This window comes from Antechinus flavipes, chromosome 6 (genome assembly GCF_016432865.1).
Source record: "Antechinus flavipes isolate AdamAnt ecotype Samford, QLD, Australia chromosome 6, AdamAnt_v2, whole genome shotgun sequence".
Taxonomy (NCBI): domain Eukaryota; kingdom Metazoa; phylum Chordata; class Mammalia; order Dasyuromorphia; family Dasyuridae; genus Antechinus; species Antechinus flavipes.
This window is the reverse complement of record NC_067403.1, coordinates 184,193,465-184,210,127: the sequence shown is the minus strand read 5'-3', so window position 1 is coordinate 184,210,127 and position 16,663 is coordinate 184,193,465. Positions and strand designations below refer to the sequence as shown.

The 16,663-nt window shown below is 36.3% G+C and overlaps 1 protein-coding gene across 2 annotated transcripts in view; it reads left to right on the top strand.

Annotated features, from left to right (window-relative positions):
* TNKS (tankyrase) overlaps positions 1-16,663 on the top strand; it is a 236,336-nt gene that overhangs the window by 111,630 nt on the left and 108,043 nt on the right. The gene's annotated exons all lie outside the window — the stretch shown is intronic.

Genomic DNA, 16,663 nt, shown 5'->3' with positions numbered 1-16,663 from the left:
AATGTAGCCTCAGACACTTATACTTCCTAGCTGTGTGATCCTGTGCAAGTCACTTAACCCCAATTACCTTAGGAAAAAAAAAGAGAGAACTCCCACAGGTTTGTGATTCTGTGTCCCTTTACCTCTCAGTGCCCTTGATAACTCTCTAAAGCCTGTATGTTACAATGGATACAAAAAAGGGGCTAGTTTGTATTGGGGGTAAGATTTTCCATACTGTGGGTCTCTCAGGTAGGTCCAAAGCAGATTGATACCAAATGCAGTATAGGCCAGCAGTACTACTGAGGAACCTGAAAATCTAATGGGATTTGGACTGTGGATCATCCCTGTCCAGAACAAAAAGGTTGCTAGTCCCTGCTTTCCTTTCTTTTGTCAGGAAGCAGGAATAAAATAGACCCTGAAAACATCTTCAAGATCAGAATAAATGTAATCCAGATAATTGTGGTGAGAGGATGAGAAGAAAGGTCTCGTGTAATTCATGAATTACAAAAGAAGCTAGGGCTTTTGAGAAGGGAGATTAGGAGGGAAAATACTCTAGAACCAGAAAAATACCCCATGTCTGCCCTCTCTGTATGGACTATTATTGTATGTAAACGAGAGCACAAGGACCATAAGTGTGGGAGGAGAAGTGATGATTAATAATTTTGGAAAGATAGATTGGAGTTAGATTCTGAAAGGTGTTTTGTACTAAACAGAAGTTTTTTTAAATGTATTCAAGAATGAACAAATAGGGAGCCACTGGAGTTTATTGAGCAGGGGAATGGTATGGCCCAACCTAGGCTGTCAGATGTTGTTTTGGTAACTAGAAGATTTCACAGGAAAAAGTGAAGGACTGGAGCTGAGGGTTCCAATTATGTAACTATTTCAGCAGTCCAATCAAGAAACAAATTGGGATGGTGACTGAGTGGGGAAAAAATAGGTGCTGGGCTATGAGATTATGTCAGAAAGAATCATAATGAAGAAAACATCTGAATTGTAAGTTACTCAGTTGTTGTTGGCTCTGGAGAGGGCAGTTTCTGTTGAGCAATAAGATTAGAAGTCACTCGGTAAAGGATTGAGAAATAGATGAAAGGAGAGAATATGAAAGTCGGGAGAAGTAGGATCAGTTTTGGGGGGAATTAGTGAGAGGAAAGAGAAGGAAGAAATCTTAAGAAGATGGTTGGATCAGGAAAGGGTTTCTTTTTTTTTTTTTTTTCCTATTAAAGTTTTTTTATTTTTTAAAACATACGCATGGACAATTCTTCAATATTAGCCCTTGCAAAAACCCTGTGTTCCTATGCTTCCCCACTTCTTCCACACCCTCCCCTAGATGGGCAAATAGTCCAATAAATGTTAAACATGGTAGAAATATATGTTAAATCCAATTTATGTATATTTATTTTATTTATACAATTTATCATGCTGCACAAGAAAAAAAGAGCAGCAAAATAAGATGCAAGCAAACAACAAAGAAAAGAGTAAAAATACTATGTGGTGGTCCACACTAAGTTCCCACAGGCCTCTCTCTGGGTGTAGATGTCTCTCTTCGTCACTGAACAATTGGAACTGATTTGAATCATCTCATTGTTAAGAGAGCCACGTCCATCAGAATTGATCATTATATAATCTTGTTATTGTCATGTACAATGATCTCCTGGTTTTAATCGTTTCACTCAGCATCAGTTTGTGTAATTCTCTCCAGGACACTCTAAAATCATCCTGATGATTGTTTCTTACGGAACAATAATATTCCATAACATTCATATACCATAATTTATTTAGCCATTCTCTAACTGATGGGCATCCACTCAGTTTCCAGTTTCTTGCCGTTACAAAAAAGGCTGCCACAAACATTTTTGTACATGTAGTTCCAGGAAAAGGTTTCTTAAGGATGAAAATGCTGGGTATATTTAGGCAGCAGGGAAGAAGTCATTAGAAGGGTAAAGATTTCATCTAGTCCAAACCCCTTGTTTTACAGACTAAACTGAAGCTTTGACCAAGGTCACATAGAGAGCATAATAAGCCATATCTCTTCCATATCCATATCCAAACTGAGTCTAAAAACATATACTTTAGACTTTGTAAACTTATCCAGCATCTTAAAGCAATCTTTGAACATTACTTGACAGGGCTTGAAAGTCATGCATGGTATGGTTGGCCAATAAATGCATGGATTTATTCGGTCAGTCCTTAAAGACAATACTGGAAGAAAAACTTTTTTAGTGAACTTAGAAAGTGCTACCAGATGGCGTGATTGAAAGTTCTTGGGACATAAGTAATATGGGGAAGTGGGAGAATTAATTAATGTGAGGGAAAAAATAGATTACAGGGATGGGGTCTTAGCTGATATCACTGAATTGTTTCATTACTCTTTGTCCTTTTTATTAAAAGGGATGGCTCAGAATGTGTGTATTTTGTATATGTTTAGGGCAAGGGAAGAATAGATTTATTCAGAAATGAGGTTGATATAAAAACCACTCAAGATTTTTTTAAAAAAGAGATATTAAATGTTACATGTATGTATATGTAAATGTGGTGGGAGTAATCTGGGATTGAGTTTGGTGAGGCATGTAGATAAGACAAGGGGCCAAGGAATTAGGAGAGAATAGTGTGGAATGAACTGGTTAACTATATTTTTGGGTCAAAATTGGAAAGAAAAGAAAGTTAAAGCAGAAGAGGAGAAAAAAGGAGATGAGATTATGATGAGAATAAAGAATGGTTTAGGGATAATGTGGCATTGGGAGAAATGGAATGTTTGTAGGCTGGCAAAGAAAAGGAATTCATAATGTGTGAGGTGACCACAGATTGGGGAATCATGATACTAGCATATTTGAAGGACATAAACATCATACTCTAATGGCCAGGGTTTGGTGGCACACAGGACTGTAAACTAGGAACATAGGGTGGGCCTGCTAGATAATAGTTACTAGGTTTTGGATTGTGTGGTGTGTTTGAATAAGTGACTCAAAGAAGGAGAGTTGCTAAATTTAGTGAGTGGCAGAGAGAGGATCTGTAAATGGTCATTTGAATAAGGAATTTGTCTATTTCTCAGCCAAGATCATTGTGTTTAAGATATGTTGTTGTTCATATTTAACATATATAGGACTGCTTGCCATCTTGGGGGGGGGGAGGAGGGAGGGAGGAGGAAAAAACGAAACATAAGTGATTGCAAGGGATAATGCTGTGTAAAAATTATCCTGGCATGGATTCTGTCAATACAAAGTTATTATTAAATAAAATTAAATTTAAAAAAAAAAAAGATATGTTGTTGTTTGTGCTTGGTTCTCAAAGAAGTCCAGGACATCAGGGAGATGATGCCATGACATGCACATGAATTGGATTGAAGTGAGGGAGGCTATGTGAGGTCACCTGCCTCACTTTCCCCTCCAGAGCCCTCTGGGTCCAGTGGCCAGACATAGGCAGGACAAGTGGAGATGGTCCTGGGTGCAGAGGGAGACTGGTCTTTTTAAGTTAAGTCTTCAATAGGTATCAGTTTGACTGAGGCTGCACCTATTCCTTGATTAAGGCTTGGTAGCAATTGAAGCAAGGAATTTCCCTATGGTTCTTAAGAAAGAAATCTAGCCAGTACCCCAAGATATCTTGGGAGAGATATGAGGCTAGTATTAGATAGTGGCAAAGGATGACTTAGTATCTTCTGTAGAATCTAGGTGTCAGTGAGTGCCAAAAGGTAGAAGAATTCTAAGTCAAAGGAAGATGGTTTGATTTCAGATGCCACAGGACAAAGCTGGAATAAGAAATGAAAAAGGGAAGGCATGTGCTTGAGGTAGATGGACATGAGGGAATAGGGGCTGGAAGGTGACAGCTGAGACATATGGTAGCCAGGGATTCACCATCACTAGGATGGGGAGAGTTAAGCATTGGTGAGGATTTGTTCATCACAGGAAATGAATTCAAACAGTAGTAACTGGTTCATAATAGCTCTGCAAAGGATAACAGGTACAGAATGCCACATGAAAAGGCTAGGCTTCTCTGGAGTCTGGTTCTCAAGACTTAGAGGCTGCTGCATGTAGCACAGTGCTACATGCTACATGCTACATGCTACAACCTTATTTAAAGCATTGTGTTCAGTTTTCAGTCAATCAGTAAGGATTTATCCAGTACCTCCTACTATCCAGGAGCTTCCATTCTCCATCAGGAAGATATGTGCATATGTAAGTATAGATAAAATGATTCCAGGGTTAAATGTTTTGGTTTGTCATTGTTGGTTTTTGTTGGAAATAAGATGGAATGGGATAGTTGGAGGCATCAGGAAAGACTGGGTAACACCTGAACTGGGAGCTTTAAAAGAAATGAGGAGTGCTAAGAGACAAAGCCTAAAAATGGATATCTTCCAGGCATGGGAAAAGATAGCAAAGGTAGATTGGGTCTGGTTGGTTATAAAAGACATCAGAAGATTTTTGGTTTGATTCTAAAGGCTATAAGGAGCCATTAGAATGTGTTGAGTAGATGAGTAATAGAAAAATCTCTTTAGAGCTGTGTGGAGAGAAAGGGGCGATAATGTAGGCTAGGGGGTCATTGCAGTAGTTCAGGCTACAGGATAGGAGGAAGGGCTTTGATTATCTTGAGAGTTCAGAGGAGATTCATTCAAAATGATAAAGAGTGCTGAGGTCATACCACATTCTTGATTGCCTAGTAAACATTAATAAATGGTATGTATTTCAACAAAGGATTTAAATGGGTGGAACTAGAAGGGGTTATGTGAAGAAGAGAAAACTTCCAAGAAAAACTACACTATCCCTTCTTTAAGTAGTTGAACAATGGAAATGTGCAGAATATGATGATTATTCTTGACTTGAGTATGCCAAGCTAGAAGCAATGGGTACAAGTTGTGACAAGTTAGAATTAGGCCCAATACTGGATAAGAAGGGGAAGGAAGAGACAAACCAACTTCCCAATAATAAATGATAGCTTTCCACACTGGTATGGATTTCCTTAGATCCTCTTTTGGTGGAGCTCTTCAAGCAAATGCTGGATGATGACTCACTGGGAGTACCATAGAAGAGAGTCTTATTCAGGGCAGAGCAGACCTTATGAACTCTGAGGTACAGATATCTTTCCGACTCTTCAAATCTTTGATATAGATCCATGAAATTTGAACTTTTATACATGAGAAAATTGGGGTCCGGGCAGAGATCTCTTTCTCAAGATCAGATAGATAATACTCAAATTACATTCTGAATTCACATCTAGTTTCTCCAAGCACAGCTGATTAAAGCAGGCCTCCTGGAAGAGATGGAAAGGGATGACAACACACAGGGATATATAATGCTGTATAGGAAGAGGGGATAGAATGAGCAAAAGCAAGGAAGGTCTGTGGAAGTACAAGTGACTGGGTTTGATCGAGGCATACAGTTCAGAAGTCAGACTGGAACTAATCCTCTCTTTTTAGAATTGGAGAAATGGAGACTTCCTAATGTGACTTAGCTACAATATCAGAACCAGAATTCAAAACCAATGTATCTACTTCTAATTCCAATGTTCTTTGCATTGTACTTCACTTCAGAGTCACCATATAAGTGATGAACAAGCTATTTATTTTATTACCTGACACATATTGTTGAATGTAAAAAAAATCTCTCTCTAGATGTATTCAATTAAAGATTACTTTGTGGGATTATAGAGTTCAAACAAATGGAAGTGACCTGGGTCATCTCTCAGAGGTTAGGATACCAAAGCCAGGTAAACCACATTTGAAGCCTGTACTTTGTCTTTTGTGCCATGTTGCTTCTGGAAGGTTATAATATTGTGACTTTAAGTTTCTTAATGTCTGTGGGTAAATCCTAAGATAGTTCAGATTCATAGCCAAGTGTTCTTTGGGAATCAGTAAACATTTAAGTGTCTGCTGTAGGCCCAATTTGGCACTTGAATTACAGAGGTGAAAAGATACTGCTTGTCTTTAAGGAGTTTACATTCTAAGGAAGTAGGGAGGAAAATCAGTTGTGAGTACATATGAGAAGATACCACGTATATTTATAGTGCATAAAACAAAATTTTTTTGTGAGGGGAGAACATGACAATTAGTAACTGGAGGGATTAGGAAAAGAATGGAACTTAAGACCAGGGATGTCCTTAAAAGTTCACTGTCCACCATAACTGGAATTATGTTGTTTTTCAGTCATATAGGACTCTTTGTAACTCCATTTAGGATTTTCTTGGCAAAGATGCTGGAGTGGTTGTCATTTTCTTCTCCATTTCATTTTACAAATGAAGAAACTGAGGCAAATGAGGTTAAGTGACTTGCCCAGGATCACACAGCTAGTAAGTTTTTGCGGCCAGATTTGAACTCAGGAAGATGAGTCTTTCTGCTTCCCAGCTTGGCACTTTATCCACTGCATCACCTAGGTGCCATCTGAAAATACAGGTAGTCATTATATTAGTTGTGTTCACTTTGTCACATGTAAGGCACTAAGATGATATGTAAAGCTAACAAGGCTATATGCAAGCTGGGGAAAGGTGAAGCACTGGAGATTTTTGACTTAGTAATATCTATTATGGCCTTTTAGGTTTGCAGTGTTTGCATGTTAACTCATTTGATCTTTGCAACAACCTTAGAAGATAGTACTATTGTTATCTCTTACAGATGACGAAACTGATTCACAGAGTTGTTTAGGGATTTTCCTAGAATCAGTCTGCTATTTAAAGCAGAATTTGAACTCATATTTTCCTGATTGCTGATGGTAAATATTATATGCTCTGAAAAATTCATCGAGCCCCAGAGAGCAAAAGTAATTCAATAACTCCTAAGTCTTGAGTAGACACTTAGAGCATTCATTTATTAAGTGTTTACTCTGTACCAGGTAATTTGCTAAATGTTGGTGACACCTATATTAGGTAGTACTACAAGGGTTTCCATGGTAATGGAGGACATTGACTTCTAAAGGTCCACACTGAAGGTGAAGGATAGGGCAAATCTTGGAGCTGGGAGTCAGAAAATGAAGAGGAAATCTAGTTCTGGCAAAATAAAATGAAAGCTTATTTGCCTGTGACAAACATGAGTGAACAAATCATTCTTATTAAAAATTGTTTTACATTTTTGGATTGGTCAAGTGATGGAGAGAATAGTGGACTGGGTTTCAGAAAGTCCTGAGATCAGATCTTGCCTCTGATACTAGCTATAAAGGGAAGTCTTTTAACCTTTCTGTGCCTCTCTATCTTCACTTGCAAAATAAGGAAGTTGTCATCAATTACTTCCCTCTCTCTTCTAAAACCCATGATCCCATGATCATGATCGATAACCAGTGGGGGACAGTCAGCATCTAAGATCTCTTACCCAGATCTCTGCTTACTAGTTCCAGTTCTTCCTATCTGTGTTGTATTTGTACTTTTTTTCTTTTTCTTTTTTGGCACATCATCTCATTAAAAGAGTTCCTTGAGAGCAGAGGGACTCCCTTGTCTTTCTTTATATGCTCTGCATTTAGCACAATGCTTGGCACTTAATAGGTATTTAATTATTTATTGACTTGATTGCCTAACTTGTTATTACAGCCAAATGAGCTTTCCTAGTTGAAGACTTTTAACTTATATAAACTTGAATCTAGCTGTTGAAACTTTTAGAAGGAAGTAAAAAGCTTTGTGCTTTACATTGGTTGGATGACCATCAGCAATAAACATGTATAAAACACAAATGTGAGATGTGAGATAGCAGACCCCAGTGAATTCTCTTTATTGTAGGTTGTCTACTGTGCTCCCTAGCACTTGCAGCTAATAAAGTTACTAGTGATCTTTTAATTGCCAAATCCAGTAGCCTTTTCTCAGTACTTGCATGTCCTTGACCTCTTTGCAAGCTTTGACATTGTTGACAATCATTCTTTCCTCCTTGATACTCTATTCTCTTTATGTTTTCAAGACACTCCCTTATGAACATCTCTTGGCTACAGACTTTTCCATGTCTGGAACACTTTCCATTCTCATCTACTTGCTGATTTCCCTGCCTTCCTTTAAATCTCAACTTTTATAGAAAGTTTCCAATTCCTGATTCTAGTACCTTCCATCTGAGATTTCCTAATTATCCTGAATGTAATTTGTTTGTTTGTACTTGTATATCTTCTCCATTAAATTGTGAGCTTCTTGAGGACCCAAGACAATTTTTTGCCTCTTTTTATATCCCTAGCATTTAGCACAGTGCCTGATACTTAATAAATATTGATTGATTGATTGAAAAAAAAATCATCACTGTCTATAAGGAGTGTTTTTCTGCTGGTATTTGAATGGTTACTAATGGGCAAGTGGACTATATATGTAGAGCCTAGTGCTGGTCAGATTCTCCAAGTCATTGCCTCATCAGTTGTACCTTCTCTAGATAGTATTAAATGGAGACCTTGAGCTTCCTTAAAAACAGGAAAGCGCCTTCTACTTTCCAAATCTAGAATTCTAAGTCCAAAACATTTCACCCTGTTCTACTGAAACAGCAATATCATTTTTAGTTTTCAATAAATCTCACATTTTTGTTAGATTTTAATATTAAGATAACCCGGAATTCAAACAACCCTCTAAGATAAGGTTAATTCTGTTTTACAGTAATGTACTCAGGATGAGAGAATGAAATTAGGGGTCTGACCTGACTGAGCTTATACATCTGAGTTAGAGCCACTATTTGACCCCATTGTCTACTGATTCTTATGTATAATTTTTTTTTCCCTTCAGAAGAATAATGAAAGATGTTCAAAGAAAAGGCAAAAAAGTCTCAAAAATGAGATCAGTAGTTACATATTCTGTTTCCTGATCTAAGTGTTTATTTGTATTCAGTCTCTTCTGCTTGAGACTTTAAAAATAATATGTAATAAGTTTATTTTAGTGTAATTATTTTGATTTTGACATAGTTAAGGAAATTCAAATTTTAAGTTATTTCTTAAAGGGATTTAATTGATATATTTTTTTACTGTCTTATTTCTGAATATCTCCCACTCCCCTACATACCTCAAAGGGGAGAAACCAATAAAAGGAATAATAAATAAAATTTATATAGTACCTTGAGGCTTGCAAAACTTATTACGTATATTATCTCATTTAAGTCTTACAACGAACCTATTGGAGAGCTGTTATTACTATACCCATTTTTCCAGTTAGGAAACTGAGGATAAGAAGTTAAGTGACTTTCCAGGGTTAACACAAATTGATTGGTAAACATTTGAGGCTGATTTTAAACCAATTTTTTGACTCTGATCACTTTTATCTACATTGTTGGTGGAATTGTGAATACATCCAGCCATTCTGGATTTTTGCTTTACATTGGTTGGATAACCATCAGCAATAAACATGTATAACTATGCTCAAAAAGTTATCAAACTGTGCATACCCTTTGATCCAGCAGTGTTTCTACTGGGCTTATACTCCAAAGAGATACTAAAGAAGGGAAAGAGACCTGTATGTGCCAAAATGTTTGTGGCAGTCCTGTTTGTAGTGGCTAGAAACTGGAAAATGAATGGATGCCCATCAATTGGAGAATGGTTGGGTAAATTGTGGTATATGAATGTTATGGAATATTATTGTTCTATTAGAAATGACCAGCAGGATGAATAGAGAGAGGCTTGGAGAGACTTACATGAACTGATGCTAAGTGAAATGAGCAGAACCAGGAGATCATTATATACCTCAACAATGATACTGTATGGAGGATGTATTCTGAATACCTCCTCTTCCATCCACTTTCATCGGAATAGCATTTCTTCGACAAAGAGATCTAATTCAGTTTCAATTGATCAACGATGGACAGAAGCGGCTGCACCCAAAGAAAGAACACTGGGAAATGAATGTAAACTGTTTGCATTTTTGTTTTTCTTCCCAGGTTATTTTTTACCTTCTGAATCCAATTCTTCCAGAACTTCAGTTCTGCACACATATATTGTATCTAGGATATATGGTGACATATTCAACATGTATAGGACTGCTTGCCATCTGGGGAAGAGGGTGGGGTGAAGGGAGGGAGGGGAAAAGTTGGAACAGAAGTGAGTGCAAGGGATAATGTTGTTAAAAAAAAAGAAAAAAAATCACTTTTATCTGTTGTCCTGTCTCTCACCATGAGCATACATTTTACAGTCCCATAGCAACATTGTCCCTCTCTGCATTTTCTCTTCTCCCTTTGTTGCCAAGCTTAGTCATTGTAATTTCTGAATGTGCAGTTTGTTTTCTGTTTTTTTAAGTTTTTGTTGATATTATGTTTATTACTTTCCTGATTCTGCTTGATTTACTCATCATCATCAATTCTTCATAAGTTTTCTCTTGCCTTTCTGTATTCTTCATATTCATATTTTCTTTTCATGGAACAATATTTCATTAAATTTATTTATCACAGTTTGTGTAGCCATTCCTCACTGAATGGACATCTGTTTTATTTCTAGCTCTTCATTAGGACAGAGAGGACTGAAATACATATAGGAAGGGGGAGTTATTAGGGATTGTTCTTTTTGTCTTTAATTTTCTTGGCATATATGTGTGTCAGTAGGATCTGTGGATTAAAGGGTAAGGATATTTAGCCAGTTTCTTAGAATAATATTTGGGCCAGTTCCATAACTCCAAACAAAAGTGTATTCTGTTTTTTTACCTTTGACAGTATGATCAGTGTTACTGTCAAACCTCCAAGATGTTTTGTACTTTTCTTTTTAGTAATCTGGGATAATCTCTCATGCTTGTTACTAGTTTGTAATGAGAACTGTTCTTTCCTATCCTTTTTAAAAATAATAATAGCTTTTTATTTTTCAAAATACATGCCAAGATAGTTTTCAACATTCACTTTTGCAAAATCTTGTCTTCCAAAATTTTCTCCTTCATGAATATAAACTGCTTGCATTTTTGTTTTTCTTCCCAGGTTATTTATATCTTCTGAATCCAATTCTCCCTGTGCAACAAGAGAATTGTTTGGTTCTGCACACATATATTGGATCTAGGATATACTGTAACCTATTTAACATGTATAGGACTGCTTGCCATCTGGGGGAGGGGGTGGAGGGAGAGAGGGGAAAAATCGGAACAGAAGAGAGTGCAAGGGATAATGTTGTAAAAAATTATCCTGGCATGGGTTCTGTCAATAAAAAGTTATTTTAAAAAAATTCTTCTTTTTTCCCCTTCTATTCCCTTTCCTAGACAGCAAGTAATCCAATATAGATTAAACATATGCAGTGCTTTTAAACATATTTCCACATTTATCATTCTGTACAAGAAAAATCAGATCAAAAGGGGGGGAAAGAAAGAAAAAAAAAAGCAAGTAAACAATAACAAAGGTTAAAATACTATGTTGTGATCCACATTCAGTCCCCATAGTCCTCTCTCTGGATGCACATAGCTCTTTCCATCACAAGTCTATTAGAATTGGTCTGAATCACCTCATTGGTGAAAAGAACCAAGTCCATCACAATACCTTCACATAATCTTATTGTTGCTATGTACAATGTTTTCTTGGTTCTACTCATTTCACTTAGCACCAGTTCATGTAAGTTTCTCCAGACCATTCAGTTTTCAGTTCCTTGCTACTACAGAAAAGGCTGCTGTAGATATTTTTGCACACATAGAACCTTTTCCCTTTTTTATGATCTCTTTGGGCTACAGACTCAGTAGAAACACTGCTGGATCAAAGGAATATGCATAATTTGATAGCCCTTTACCAAATTTCTCTTCAGAATGGTTGGATCAGTTCACAGTTCCACCAACAATGTATCAGTGTCCCAATTTTCCCACATTCCCTCCAACATTTATCATTATCTTTTCCTGTCACCTTAGCCAATCTGACAGGTGTGTAGTGGTATCTCAGAGTTGTCTTAATTTGCATTTCTCTAATCAATAGTGATTTAGAGCATTTTTTCTTATGATTAGAAATGGCTTTAATTTCTTTGTCTGAAAATTGTCTTTTCATGTCCTTTGACCATTTATCCGTTGGAAAATGAATCTTGGTTTTATTTATTCAGATCCAAAAAAACTGGCTGTGTTTACATAATGGTCTCAGTTTTTTTCTGTCTTTGACGTTCATTTTTTATCTCGTTGAACATAAGGCTTCTTTTCTAGGCCCCTTTTTTCCTTTTTAATGATCTTATCAACTCCCATCAGTTCAAATCTGAAAGCCAAATATTATAGGAACTAGACTTATCATTTCATTGACTAGAGTCCTGCCTAGATAAGGAAAGCTGCTTCTACCAATGCAGGCTAGTACTTTCTCTGAAGTTTACAATCCTAGAGAGTTGCTTAGAAGAAGGAGAAGTTACCACAAGGACACAACCACTATATGTGTATCCACTTCTAAAGCTAACTTTCTATTCACTGTGTCATGATGGCTATGGAGAGGATGCTCAGTAGTGTGAGATGTTGCAGAAAGGAAGATTAAGAAAGGGCCATTACAAGAAACTGGAAACTGAGTGGCTGCCCATCATCTGGAGAATGGATGAATAAGTTATGGTATGTGAATGTTGTGGAATATTATTGTTCTATAAGAAATGATTAGGAGGATGATTTCAGAAAGGCCTGGAGAGACTTGTATGAACTGATGTTAAGTTGAATGAGCAGAACCAAGAGACCATTATACATGGTAATAGCAAGATTATACAGTGATTTTGATGGACATGGCTCTCTTCGATAATGAGGTGATTCAGACTAGTTCCAATGATTTTTGTGATGAAGAAAGCCATCTATACCTAGAGAGAGGATTGTGGGAACTGAGTAGCATTCTCACTTTTTGTTGTTTGATCTGATTTTTCTTGTGCAACATGGTATTTGTGGAAATATGTATAGAAGAATTGCACATATTTAACATATTGGAATACTTGCTGTCTAGGGGAGCGGGTAGGAAGGAAGGGAGAAAAAAATTTTGTAGCACACTAGGTTTTACAAGGGAATGTTGAAAATTATCCATGTATATATTTTTAAAATAAAAAGTTTTAATTAAAAATTTTTTAAAGGGCCATCATTAGATTTGAAAATTAGATCATCATTAACTTTGGAGAATATTATTTGTTGAAGTTGGAAGCCATATTGTAAAGGATTTTGTAAGAAGTGATCTTAGGGGGGTAGCTAGGTGGCGCAGTGGATAGAGCACCAGACCTGAAGTAAGGAGGACCTGGATTCAAATTTGGCCTTAGACACTTAACACTTTCTAGTTGTGTGACCCTGAGCAAGTCACTTAACCCCAATTACCTCAGCCAAAAAAAAAAAAAAAAAAAAAGATGTGATCTAAGGAAGAGAAAGTAGAAACAGTGAACATAAAGTATTTCCTAAGAATTTAACGATGATAGGGAGAAGAGTGAGAGAGAATGGTAGCTTATGAGCATGGTAACTTCCCTCTCTTTAAGTGTACTAAAATAATCATAACAATAACTAACATTTCTATATGGATTTAAGATTTGTAGAACACTTTAAAAATATCTCATTCAATCTAACAACCCTGAGAGGTAGGTATTATTATCTTCCTTTTATGGATATGGAAATTGAGGCAGAGATTAACTTATCCAGGGTCACACTGCTTGTCAGTACCTGATGGTGCATGTGACTTCAGGCCCAGAACTCTTATTTACTATGCCACCATCTTTCCCCAATAATTATTCAGGTCACCCTTTACTTTTCCTTATTTCCCTCAAACCTCCATATCCAATGAGTTTCAAATTCTATTGATTACACCTCTGCAGCATCTTGGGCATGCTTCCTTTTCTCTCCCTCATGACCAACATCTTCATTCAGATTCTGATCACCTCTTATATCTAAACTGTTACCCATAATTTGTTTTCTTGTCTCATCCCCAAGGTGGCCTCTATCAGTTGCAAAATTCTCATTCATATATCATATTTGACTATATCACTTCCTTGTGTAAACTTCAGTGGCTCCCAAATGTACATAGAGTCAAAAGAAAATTTTGGCACCTAGTCTTTACAAATCTGTCTTTTATTGTTCATCCTGACTTCTCTTGAACATAGATATGTACATGGACACACATACACATACTACATACACTCTATTCAGGTTGAATAGGTCCACTTTTTCTCTGTGTTTCTTCGCAGCCCACCAGCCTTTTGCTTTGGCTGCCCCTCATTCCTGGAAGACTTTCTTAACTGCCTCCCTACAGTGCCCAGCTCGGGGTCCCTGACCAATAAGTTGTTGTTGTTGGTTTTTTTTTTTTGGTTTTTTGTTTCTTTTTTTTTTTTTTTTTTTTATGTCCCCTGTTAGTATAGTGTTTTCTTTCAGCTTCTTCTTCCCTTCCATTATGTTGCATTTGTTCTATTTACATTGAGTATGCACATCTCTCTGCACATGTTCACACAGAAGAATGGAAACTCCTTGAGGACGGACTGTATGAAATGTAAGATTGTAGAAGAAATAAATATACAGTTTCTTTCACCTCTATTTTGTCATATGTAATGAGCAATAAAAGTAGTTCAAAACTTTTTGGAGAGTTAACATAGGAAATTACACTCTTTTGGGGGGAGGGGGTGCTCATTTTTTAAAATTCCACTTAATTTTTTTAATCAAATAAAAAATATTTTAACCTATTTATTCTCACCATTTCTGGATGCTATTATCTTGACTGTAATTGCAGAGTTTCCTCCCTGGCTGATGTATTGCAAATTTTTATCTGTCTATTATTACAGAATATAAATGCTCCACAGAGCATCATAGCCAGAATATTTTCAGCTCCTTAGCAAACAGGAAAAAGCTGGAGGTTGAATGATTAAAAATAAGTTGCTCAGATTTGTTGTCAGTGTTGTGAGAAGCTTTGAATTCATTATGTTCCTGGTTCGTGAAGGGTTATATGTGAAAAGTAATTCTTGCTGTTTATAGATGGTGGTCCTTGGGCACCAGATAGTGGATGTTAGAATATATTGCAGATACTGATTAAAAACCAGAGCACAGAAGACAATGAACAAAGAGTCATTTTAACACCTATGTCTTTTGTGTGCACACAGTTGTGGATTTCTGTGAAAATTTAGAGGGTTTTTGCTTTCTTATTTAAAAACAACAGCTGTATATGCTGTCATGTACAGTATGTATGTACTGTGTATATATATAGTACTGTACAGTATTTGGTATCTAGGTTGACACATTAGAATGGATGTTTTAGATGGAGCTTCTAGATAAAGTTGTATGAATTAGGAGATCCGGTATCTTAGATGATGCCAGGATTTATAGGTACACACTCTCGTTCCCTCCTATTCATTGTTTGGGACCCATTTCATATCTAATGATGTCATTACTAGCTTAGCTTACAATACAAGTTATGGTAAGCTAAAAGGGATTTTTAAATCTCTTTTTACTGCAAAACAAACACAAGCACTTATAGCATGAAAGTGAATATACTTTGTTGTGTTACTGTATTCATAATTTTGCTGTATTTTATATTAGCATTATTATATCCTTGCAGTTAAGATGGGTTTAGTTGTATCCCTCTAGCATTTGTCTGCTGAAGCCTTCAACTCTTAAAACAGATTTAGGTTGTAGGTTTCAAATAATTACATTTCAGGCCTTATTTAGCTTCATTAAATTTGTGTCTGGTTTTCAAGAAGGATCTTTTAATTTATGCACTTTATAACATTGGGCAAATGAGTTCAAATATTAACATCTTAATACATGTGGTACTTTTTAAGCAGTCCATCTTCCTTTCAGGGATGTCAGGTTCCTTATCTATAGAATGTTGATATTGGGCTGGTTCAAATATTCTTAATTCTCAATCTTTTTTTGTCTTGGACTCTTTTTGCAGTTTGGTGAAATATATGGAACCCTTCCCAGACTTGAGTTTTAAATGCATAAAATAAAACATTATTATTCAGTTATATTGAAACAAAAAATATTTTCCCATTCTAGTTCAAGGACTAACTGAAATCCACCTGTAGACCTACATCAAGACTACATGAACTAGTTTATTGAGTTTTTGTGATCGTGCATTTGTGTCCTTATAACAAAGCTGTTCTGCCTTCTGAACTTAGCTAGTAGGTACTAGTGGCCAGATTTGAAACTTGTGCCATGTTGTTGAAGTGATCTGTCCATCAAGTCTCCTTAATCCATTGTTGAACCTGGATCTGTCTGGGCATACTACATCAAATTGTAAGTTTGGACACCCATTTATTTAAATGTTTTTATACTACTCTTTAAAAAATATGAAAGCCTATAGTTAGGGTTTCTTAATGTTAAATTAATCTTGGTCTGGTGTAACACAGAGCCAGGTGCAGATGTATGCTAGTGATTGATGGGATTTGGCCACACAGGTGAGACTCTATTGCTGTAGTCCCAGAGCAAAACATGGAACAAGTCTGTAGGTAAATGGTTACATATTTTAAACAAACTTCTGTTTGATGTCATTGTTTTTTAGAATAAAACATCCTTTGCTTCTGTTGACTTTTTCTTTTGTAAAGTGAATTTTAAAAATGCTTCCATATATTTACAGTCTTTGGGGAAATCATTTTTGTTTTAATTATGTAACAAACTGAGGCAATGTATTAATGCTGAGTCACAGCTAGTGTTTCTCATTTTTCAAGTGATACATTTTTTAAAATCCTTTGTCCTTCACTTGACATTACAAAAGAAATCTGGTATTTTGAGTCCTTAAACAATTTGGCTATTGAGTTGCTAAAACTATGGTGAATTCAAAAATCCAGTCTTTTATATGTAATAATTAAAAAAACAAAACAAAACTAGACCAGAATCTCTCAACTGGAAGGCTTTGGTTCCTGCCCAGGTGATAGAATACTCTGCTTTCATT